General features: G+C 43.9%; 1 non-coding gene across 1 annotated transcript; it reads left to right on the top strand.

The window, feature by feature from the left end:
• Positions 1-75, top strand: Trnas-cga. The gene has a single exon. It is a non-coding gene; the product is annotated as a tRNA-Ser (tRNA).
• The last annotated feature ends 10,966 nt before the right edge of the window (positions 76-11,041 follow it).

Here is an 11,041-nt window from a genome sequence, read left to right as displayed (position 1 = left end):
TGCTTGGGTAGCTCAGTTGGTAGAGCACTTGCCCGCGAAAGGCAAAGGTCCCGAGTTCGAGTCTCGGCCCGGCACACAGTTTTAATCTGCAAGGAAGTTTCATATCAGCGCACACTCCGCTGCAGAGTGAAAATCTCATTCTAGTGTTGGGTCTGACGGAGGACGCATTTACATTTGGTGGGGGCGGTAGAAGACGTCACAGTTATGCACTCAAGATATCAATAACGTGGCGACAGTTAGTGGTTTGTACAGGAATAGGCATTGAAAGCACATGGACAACCTTTACCTTCTAAAACGGTTGTTTGAAGGTGCTTTTCCCATCGTCTTAGGGCCATTTATTCAACTGTTTGTTCTGGCGTACGCTAATGCTAACAGTGTTTATTTTAATGGACGGTAATGTTCGTTTTCACAAAGCTCAGCTGACAGATGAGTGACGTTATCTTTGAGTTCTCTGCTCAGTATGATTTTATGAAACATGTCTACAGTTAACGTACCGCCGCTATTTGAGCATCTCTGACGATTGTTTCAAAAATAAGGCAGTTATTTTTTGTGGGCATTACACCCCTCAAGAAATCCTCTGTTAGGCTACAGAACTTATACCACGGGATTACGAAGAAGTGTTTGCTGAGTCCGTGTAGTAAGCGATGTATTCAGGGACAGGGATCGTAGCTGTTTGACCCACTGTAGTAATAATTTTTATCCCATGTCTTGAGCTGTGTGGACCAAATTCTACACTCCTGGAAATTGAAATAAGAACACCGTGAATTCATTGTCCCAGGAAGGGGAAACTTTATTGACACATTCCTGGGGTCAGATACATCACATGATCACACTGACAGAACCACAGGCACATGGACACAGGCAACAGAGCATGCACAAGGTCGGCACTAGTACAGTGTATATCCACCTTTCGCAGCAATGCAGGCTGCTATTCTCCCATGGAGACGATCGTAGAGATGCTGGATGTAGTCCTGTGGAACGGCTTGCCATGCCATTTCCACCTGGCGCCTCAGTTGGACCAGCGTTCGTGCTGGACGTGCAGACCGCGTGAGACGACGCTTCATCTAGTCCCAAACATGCTCAATGGGGGACAGATCCGGAGATCTTGCTGGCCAGGGTAGTTGACTTACACCTTCTAGAGCACGTTGGGTGGCACGGGATACATGCGGACGTGCATTGTCCTGTTGGAACAGCAAGTTCCCTTGCCGGTCTAGGAATGGTAGAACGATGGGTTCGATGACGGTTTGGATGTACCGTGCACTATTCAGTGTCCCCTCGACGATCACCAGTGGTGTACGGCCAGTGTAGGAGATCGCTCCCCACACCATGATGGCGGGTGTTGGCCCTGTGTGCCTCGGTCGTATGCAGTCCTGATTGTGGCGCTCACCTGCACGGCGCCAAACACGCATACGACCATCATTGGCACCAAGGCAGAAGCGACTCTCATCGCTGAAGACGACACGTCTCCATTCGTCCTTCCATTCACGCCTGTCGCGACACCACTGGAGTCGGGCTGCACGATGTTGGGGCGTGAGCGGAAGACGGCCTAACGGTGTGCGGGACCGTAGCCCAGCTTCATGGAGACGGTTGCGAATGGTCCTCGCCGATACCCCAGGAGCAACAGTGTCCCTAATTTGCTGGGAAGTGGCGGTGCGGTCCCCTACGGCACTGCGCAGGATCCTACGGTCTTGGCGTGCATCCGTGCGTCGCTGCGGTCCGGTCCCAGGTCGACGGGCACGTGCACCTTCCGCCGACCACTGGCGACAACATCGATGTACTGTGGAGACCTCACGCCCCACGTGTTGAGCAATTCGGCGGTACGTCCACCCGGCCTCCCGCATGCCCACTATACCCCCTCGCTCAAAGTCCGTCAACTGCACATACGGTTCACGTCCACGCTGTCGCGGCATGCTACCAGTGTTAAAGACTGCGATGGAGCTCCGTATGCCACGGCAAACTGGCTGACACTGACGGCGGCGGTGCACAATTGCTGCGCAGCTAGCGCCATTCGACGGCCAACACCGCGGTTCCTGGTGTGTCCGCTGTGCCGTGCGTGTGATCATTGCTTGTACAGCCCTCTCGCAGTGTCCGGAGCAAGTATGGTGGGTCTGACACACCGGTGTCAATGTGTTCTTTTTTCCATTTCCAGGAGTGTATTTGTGTTCATTATAATTGCAAAGTATGTCTTGATATACAAGAAATGCAAGTGCGTTAGAAATATTTCTTCACACATGATTCAATATCTCTTTTGATCTTTCAATAGTTTAAACCAACAAAGCATTCAACAAAGCGCGGATAGCGCGGCGCCTTGTCTGGGTTCGCGCGGCTCCCCTCGTCGGAGGTTCGAGTCCTCCCTCGGGCATGGGTGTGTGTGTTGTCCTTAGCGTAAGTTAGTTTCAGTTAGATTAAGTAATTTGTAAGCGTAGGGACCGATGATCTTAGCAGTTTGGTTCCACAGGACCTTACCACAAATTTCAATTTTTTTAAAGCGCGGAGAAGTCTTGTCTGAACAATTATTTGTCGTTTCCATTGCGACGCATCTGCGTATGAAGCCCCTTCTTATGCCCTTCAACGTCTCTTACCTACAATAGTCTTGGAGAAATCTCAACCAAACATTCGCTACCTACTTGTTCCAAAACAACGCACATAAAAACAAGATTCTTTGGGGGCTCATAGCTCGGGTTCTATGGACGATAGAAAGGTAGGGCCACGTGTTTGGCATAGCTCTTGGGTCAGGGACCATTTACGTACCGAAGAGGATGGATCAACTTAGTTTCACTATCTTATAGTACAGGGCCAAAGTATTAATATTACTCACATCCTCATCCTTAGGCAAATGCATCTAATGGTTTGATTCTTACTGCAGTTGTTGTGGTCTACGGTGTGCCTTAAGGGGCTTACGGGGGTTCCGTTACTTCATGGGCGATTCCTTAGAAAACCCCCAAAAAAGAGTTTTTCTTAAGGGGGGGCGTTGATGAAAAAAACACACTATTTCAAAAATGCACCACATCCACAGTTTTGGAGATACGGCAATGAAATTTTGTACCACGCTTTACATGAAAGTAGCACATTTGAATATAAAATCCTTTGATTATATATATTCAACTTTTTTTAAAGAAATTTGAAGTTTTATTTTCAAAAAATAATGTACGTTCCTTTTTCTCAGAAAGCATTCAAGAGATTTCTACAAAAATTTCTCTGTTTCATCTCCTTATATGTTGTAAGCTTCTCTCATGAGGATTTTGGAATAGGTCAAATAGGAGAATTTTCATAATTTCTTAATTATAACTCCACAAGTACAATTTTAAATTCATGCAAAATTCCAAACACTTCGCCCCATATCTCAGCTTGCAATCAGAATTTCAAAATTTGCTCTTGAGACAACATTTACTAGGTGTACAGAAATATGTGTACAAAATTTCATAATTCTAGCTTTCATAGAATCTGAGGCAAAGGTACATAAACTTTAAAAAACAAACTTTTCAGGAAACGCAATTTGAAGTTCAACCTAACTTTTTTCCTTAAGTCACTTCTTCAGAAGGCACCACATTTCTACTCTGGGTCGTCTTTCCCTTCAAGGCTTCTCTTCTGGATTCTTGTTGTCGGTCTTCTTTCCTTTACCAGGTCTTCAACTGACTTTTCAGCTGCAGAGACGCGCTGTAAATCTATGTTTCTCAGGATATCTTGAGTAAAATTTCCTATCTTGAAGCCCATTCTTTCTAATACCTTCATCCTCCCGAGGGTCCCATCATTAAATACAATAACTGCATCGTAAGTTGCAATTCTAACAACGGTAGCAGATTCAAATGTGTTTTAGGGCATCGTTTCCATATGAGTGAATTTAGAGACTCATTTGGAGTTTGGATTTTGCCATGAACACACTTTTTGAGAAGTGCAGGATCTTCCAGAAGCCTGTAAGTGGGTTTGACAAGATCCAGGATACAATTTTGAAGCATCTCCTTGTGAATGTAGACGTTGTTATCCCCTCTGAGCTTGTAGATATTTACACCAGCTAATGTGACTGCGTCACATTTTTAACAAATTTTCACGCACTTCGGATGCGATTTCAACATTGAAACTTTGGGAACTTATAGTCCATGAGTTGTGCTAATAAATAAAAAATAAATCGAAAATTGACATTTTTGGTCAATTTCATCAACTTTTTTTTCGTATCGAAACCAAGTCGCTGATCTGATCCGTGCACAGAAAATGGCTGAATTTTTTTACAATTTTATTTCTAAGATACCGTTCTCGAACAACACTGAAAATTTTTTTGGTACCTTTATCCTTTCCAAGATACAGGTGCTCAAAATTACACTACTTGTACACTCAAAATGCGCACGAAAAATCCGGCGTGAGACGAAAACGTAGTTTATAAAGTGATGTAACACGGAGAGATATACTGTAAAGTGTTTCCGTTATTATCAGAAGGGTCGGGAAATCCTTGTTCTAGTTCTGAAGCACATGCAGAATTTTTGTGCACGTAAAACACGGTCTCAGGTGTAAAATTACTTTTGCGTTATTTCAATTTCACAAACGTAAACTATAAAAATTTTACTGACCCATAAAGTTCTTTTCATATGAGTGACATGCCCTGCTGTGGCAGGGAAAAGATGGAAATGAACGGCAAAATACTCCTATCGGAGCACAAAAATGGCGAATATGATCCTGTTTAAAAGTCTCTCACTAGAAAGTGCGATACCATTTGCCTCATTCTACCTTTCTCAGCGCCTTTAAAAATTTTACCAAAAATTATGGCATACGAACATATTCGTGCTTTTCTGTGCTAAGAGAAAAGGAGACAGCGGCAGTGGAAAGAGACGGGAAATCAATAAATACTGATGGAAGGTGGACTGTGGTTGCGTTAAAGAACGAGCGATGGAGACAACGTCTGTGTGAGAGAATGAGAGGGACAGACTGGCAGTGGAACACAGTTGATAGTGACATGACAGTACTGGGAAAATAGTGAAGGAAGCAGTGGCAGTGGGAAAGGAATAAAGAGAAGGGGAAAGTGGGTGAGAGACAGAGTATATGACGATGAAAATGAGGACGAGAGAGAGATAGTGACAGTGAGAAAGACTGTAGGAGATAGTAGCAGTGAGCAAGAGCGAGACAGCGACATTGATAGGAGATAGTACACTACTGACCATTAAAGGTGCTACACCAAGAAGAAATGCAAATGATAAACGGGTATTCATTGGACAAATATATTATACTAGAATTGACATGTGATAACATTTTCACGCAATTTGGGTGCATAGATCCTGAGAAATCAGTACCCAGAACAACCATCTCTGGCCGTAATAACGGCCTTGATATGCCTGGGCATGGAGTCAAACAGTCAAACAGAGCTTGGATGGCGTATACAGGTACAGCTGCCCATGCAACTTCAACACGATACCACAGTTCATCAAGAGTAGTGACTGGCGTATTGTGACGAGCCAGTTGCTCGGCCACCATTACCAGACGTTTTCAACTGGCGAGAGATCTGGAGAATGTGTTGCCCAGGGCAGCAGTCGAACATTTTCTGTATGCAGAAAGGCCCGTACAGGACCTGCAACATGCTGTCGTGCATTATCCTGCTGAAATGTAGGGTTTCGCGGGGATCGAATGAAGGGTAGAGCCACCGGTCGTAACACATCTGAAATGTAACGTCCACCGTTCAAAGTGCCGTCAATGCGAACAAGAGGTGACCGAGACGTGTAACCAATGGTGCCCCATACCATCACTCCGGGTGATATGCCAGTATGGCGATGACGAATACACACTTCCAATGTGCTTTCACCGCGATGTCGCCAAATACGGATGCGACCATCATGATACTGTAAACAGAACCTGGATTCATCCGAAAAAATGACGTTTTGCCTTTCCTGCACCCAGATTCGTCGTTGTGTACACCACCACAGGCTCTCCTGTCTGTGATGCAGCGTCAAGGGTAATCGCAGCCATGGTCTCCGAGCTGATAGTCCCTGCTGCTGCAAACGTCGTCGAACTGTTCGTGCAGATGGTTGTTGTCTTGCAAACGTCCCCATCTGTTGACTCAGGGATCGAGACAGGGCTGCACGACCCGTTACAGCCATGCGGATAAGATGCCTGTCATCTCGACTCCTAGTGATACGAGGCCGTTGGGATCCAGCACGGCGTTCCGTATTACCCTCCTAAACCCACCGATTCCATATTCTGCTAACAGTAATTGGATCTCTACCAACGCGAGCAGCAATGTCGCGATACGATCAACCGCAATCGCGGTAGGCTACAATCCGACCTTTATCGAAGTCGGAAACGTGATGGTACGCATTTCTCCTCCTTACACGAGGCATCACAACAACGTTTCACCAGGCAGCGCCGGTCAACTCCTGTTTGTGTATGAGAAATCGGTTGGAAACTTTACTCATGTCAGCACGTTGTAAGTGTCGCCACCGGCGCCAGCCTTGTGTGAATGCTCTGAAAAGCTAATCATTTGCATATCACAGCATCTTCTTCCTGTCGGTTAAATTTCGCGTCTGTAACACGTCATCTTCAGGTGTAGCAATTTTAATGGCCAGTAGTGTAGTATAAGCAGGACAGAACGACGGAGACTGTGGCTGTGAGACTGGAGACAGCGACAATTAGAGAGATACAAAGAGATAATCACAGTGAGTTGGGCTGAATGAATGAGTGAACGAATGAACAAATGGGAGTGGATGGGTATGAGACGCTTAGAGAGATCGACTAGCGAGTATGAGCGAGTCACAGTTAGGGGAGCCTGTGGGAGAGAGAGGTGAGATGTATGTTAAAAAGAGCATGAATATGTTCACGTGCCAAAATTTTTGGGAACATTTTTTAAAGGTGCTGAGGAAGGTAGAATGAGACAGCTGATATCCCATTTTTCAGTCAGAGTCTTTTAAACGTCGGTATATACGCCTTTTCTTCCGCTATTAGATAATGTATGTTCGGAAAATGCAATACATATTATGAACTTGTATCTTTGTATCAGATGTACTCAGGACTTCGCAGTCTCCTAGGCACTCGCAGTGGTATGAGTGACATCAACTTTTGTGCAGGATGTTGAGCACAGAAAGCACTGGAGTACTTGGAGAGTGGTTTGCTCCTGTTAACTTTCACAGTACTTATGATCGACATTCTTCCTGTTGTTCATATTGTCCATCTGTCTTACCTCTTCGTATTGTAATCCGTTTAGCCAGTTCCATTTCAACCACCTTTCACTGTGTCCAGGGGGTAATTGCTCGGTTGCTATATCCATCTGCAGAGTTGCGGTGGTCTCCCCGTTCACAATTGTAGCCCCACCTTCTTGGGAGGTGCGGTATGCTTCTTAGATGATCACAGAGAGCCCTCCCTTGAGCTCAGTCGTTGGGGAAGAGAAGTACCCCCATGCAATGAGTGGGTACTATTCAGCTTTACTTAAGCCTCTCCCAATCACCAGCCACTTCACTGGGTACAGAGGGTGGTGCTATTCTAGATAGGTAAAGACAGTACCTGTTGGAATGGGATTGAGACAAACTGTAAGTAGGATACCCATTTCATTGAGCAATGAATCCATCTGCTTAATACACGAGCTATCCCAGACCGTGGTAGCATATTTCACAAGAGGAAAACACAGTGCCGTTGATGACGCAGGGCTTGTTCGAGAATATGAGTCCCTTTTTCACTCCATCAGTTGTGAACCACATTACTTCGCGTTTTTTGATTTTTTACAATTTCTTGTGCCAACGGCTTTGCCGCAGTGGTAACAAGATACCCGTCAGATCACCGAAGTTAAATGCTGTCGGGCTTTTGGGGCTTGGATGGGTAACCATCCGAGTCTGTCGAGAGCTGTTGGAAATCGGGGTGCACTAATCTCGTGTGAGCCCAACTGAGGAGTTACGTAATGGAAAAGTAGAGGCTCCGGTCACGTAAACAGAACGGTCGGGAGAGCGGTGTGCTGACCACATGCCCCTTCATATCCGATCCAGGGACGCCTCACGGCTGTGGATGAGGCGGCGGTCGGTCGGTGCCTTTGGGCCGTCCGAGACGTGTTCGGACCCAGTTTTTACGATTTCTTTTAAAAAGGTAGGATTTAGTGCCAGGTGTTTTGAAGCGTGAGAGTACTGTAACAGATTTACTGCCCATACAGTATGTTGTTCACGACGAGCTTCTCAGTTCCGTAAATGGAATGCACAGCAATTTCTGTTAGATAAGTTTAATCTTATCTGGTTCGCATTATAATGCCCTGACAGATTGCTGAGGGCGGCTGTCAGATTTATGTTCACAATGTTATAGTGTTTGGTGTCTGTACGGGATTTACAACAGAGATTAAAAACAGGAATCTACATAGGAAATATTTACATTGCTACCTATTGAAACTGTTACACCAGGAAGGATAGCAAACAACGAAATTTTACTTAATGTGCATATGCGACATAGTAGGTAGAAATCGTGCTTTAATTTAGTATACGAAGTAAGAGTACCTCCAACCCGGCTGTACATCTAGTCGATTTGATGTTATGACTTGTTGCTTCAACTTTACGCAAAACTTCTTCAATCGTTGTGGCTGACGAGTCGTGGCAAGCGAGTCTCTCAACAATGCGTGGCCAGATGTACACAGTGAGTGAAAGACCTGGAGAACGTGCTAGTTAGGCCTAAGATCGGAGACCCCCCTTACATCGAGTTAGATCAGGACAGCAAGGGGAACTTGCCCTCTTACGTTACGTTATCAAACGATAATGTCACGAGTCATCGAAGGTAGGGCACAACCCCCGGCCTTACCATGTCAGAAATGTAAGGCTTGCTGTCCAACTGCCGACTATGAGAACCAGAGGCGATCGTGGTGTGTTCCCAATGACACACAGTACCACTAGCTGTGTAGGTACTTGATGAAAGACCCCCAGGATACCGTAAAAGTAATGTTTATTTTTAAAAAAATGAAACACCGATTGAACGTAAGCATTGGCAAAGACATTAATTGTGAATGCGCGGTGAGGCGCAGACAAATGAAGTGACCTTCGTTCATTTTTTGTACATGATTTTGTTTTAGACAGTCTCAGTCAGGCTCCCTGGTATGTAGAAGTTTTGTCACGTTGTACCGCTCGGAGTATGACGGGCTACGAGTCTTTTGTGTCATATGTGTTTCCGAATAAGAGAAGACTTAATAACACTGTTAAGCATTTTTATTAAAGTGAAATTGAACCAAGTCAAGAAAAATTCCTTCATATTTTGCATCATCTTGAGAGTCACTGGGTATCCTGGAATCGGCTGCCTGCATCTACAATTGAAATGGATGAAGAGACGCCCATGGTCATATTTTCGAAAAATTAACAGAAGGAGAAACTTTCAGAAGACGAGAAATGTAATTAATATATGGATAGGGATGGACACAGAAAAAGGAACGACGCAAGGTAATGTGAATGAACAATAGTACAATTATGTACACGTAGAACATTTCATAATAATGCAGTTGTGCTAATATTCTCTCTTCATTGCAAACGAAAGGACAATTACCAATCAATTTCCTTCATTCATTTTCCCTTTAAAATTTTTAATTATGTCTTTTTATCATATTACAATTGGCGAACTGTGTGCCAGGACTTCTGAGCACCGGCCGTTGGTAGTGTTTGTTAACTATTGTTATCATAAGAAATTTCTAGGACATTGTTATTAGTCATAAAAATTAATTGTCTCTATTTTCTATTTGCATGAATCACAACGGGGAGCAAGTATTACAAAAAGGCAAAAGTTGAGGACAAAAATTTTGAAAGGCATAAAAACTGGACCCAGGTCACGTAAAATTTTCCATAGTAAGCTGTTTTATTCCGGGCAGCAAAGGTAGGACGGCTACGCAAGTTGCTTGCATGGTTACGCTTGGTAGTGCCTCTTTTGATGTACATAGAAACCTTTTCCTCATTATTTCCTTCCTTGAAGTTTACTGGCGAAAAACTTGCAGAAATTTTTCAGTGTGATACACATTGTCAATAAAACATAAAGATTTGTGACACAATAGTGTGAGCATCATAATAGACGTAAAACAGGCTTTAACATTACATAATTTACATTCAGCAAATGTAATAATTAGTGTATGAAATTTTTAACATTTTTGTGAAATTTCCATTTTTTGCAACCTTATATAACATGGCCGAAAAATATACGCCCGTTGTTCATAGCGATAGCGAAAACGCAATCAGCCAAGATGGCGTAGAATTGCGAGATCGAACAATTGACGTTCAGGCGCCAAGCATGCCTACTGCAGAAAGTTTAAGTAGATCAGAGATGAGCATCGCAGGAGTGATAGCGACGCTCCACAACAGAATAAATTTGACGACACAATGTTTACAATTTACGAGACAACGTCACGCGTCTCCCAGAGTGACATACCGCTCATGAATGAAACGTCGGAGAGCGATCTAAATATGAATCTCGACAACACGTTACAAACACCACTTGGTCACGACACAAACATTAACTTGGGAAGTACAGCTGACAACAGCCACAGTAGTACAACTGAAGCACTGCAGTGGCAGCTACTATCTAATATAAATGCGAAATTTGATGATATGAAACACAATATAAACACGAATTTCAGTAATTTGACACAAGATATGAACATGGTAAAACAGCAGCAAAACACTGTTACACAAGATCTAAATACAATGAAGCAAGAACAAAACAAGTATTCAAGGATTTGCAAGACATGGTCTCACAGAAATTCGATGACTTAGCCAAAAATTTTCGCACTGAAATCGAGAAAAAATTGAATGATATGAAAACATAGATAAAGCATGAGGTACTTTCTTAAGTTGACAGTAGCATTACGGAGGTAAAAGGGAAGGTAGATTCTTTTGATGACCATCACGATCGAGTAGAACAACATATAAAGAAAATCGCAGACGCAAACACAAACATTGAAGCCACAGAGAACCAGTTGGTTTCGACAGTAAAAAAGGTAACCACTGTCGTCAACAAAACAGAGACTATGTAGGTGTACCTTTAGCTGTAGAATAGCTTACTTTAAGGGTAGCAACATTAGAAGTTGACTCAGCATGTGCTAAGAAGGAGAGAGAGAAGATTA

The sequence above is a fragment of the Schistocerca piceifrons genome, chromosome 5, assembly GCF_021461385.2.
Source record: "Schistocerca piceifrons isolate TAMUIC-IGC-003096 chromosome 5, iqSchPice1.1, whole genome shotgun sequence".
NCBI classification, from domain to species: Eukaryota; Metazoa; Arthropoda; class Insecta; order Orthoptera; family Acrididae; genus Schistocerca; species Schistocerca piceifrons.
This window is presented reverse-complemented; position numbering and strand designations above follow the sequence as displayed.